We start from the raw sequence: 294 nt of genomic DNA on the forward strand, positions 1-294 counted from the left end.
ACACACACACACACACACACAGACAGACAGACACTCTCTTTTATTTATATAAAATTATGTATAGATTGTGATGTTCAAGTTGTTTATGGTACAGTTGTGGAAAGTAGGCAGAACTTGCATTGTCGTGGATAGTGGCATGTCAGGTTGATTTTCTGCACTGAGGAAGAAATCCATATCTTCAAAGGACATGTAGAAAGTACTTGCCCCGCGCAAATCGACTTGGCCGGTGGCTGTGTGTGCGACCATAGATCTATACAGACAAGGGATATCTATGGTGCGACAGAGCTGAGTGAA

The sequence above is a fragment of the Littorina saxatilis genome, linkage group LG5 (assembly GCF_037325665.1).
Source record: "Littorina saxatilis isolate snail1 linkage group LG5, US_GU_Lsax_2.0, whole genome shotgun sequence".
In the NCBI taxonomy this organism is placed as follows: Eukaryota; Metazoa; Mollusca; class Gastropoda; order Littorinimorpha; family Littorinidae; genus Littorina; species Littorina saxatilis.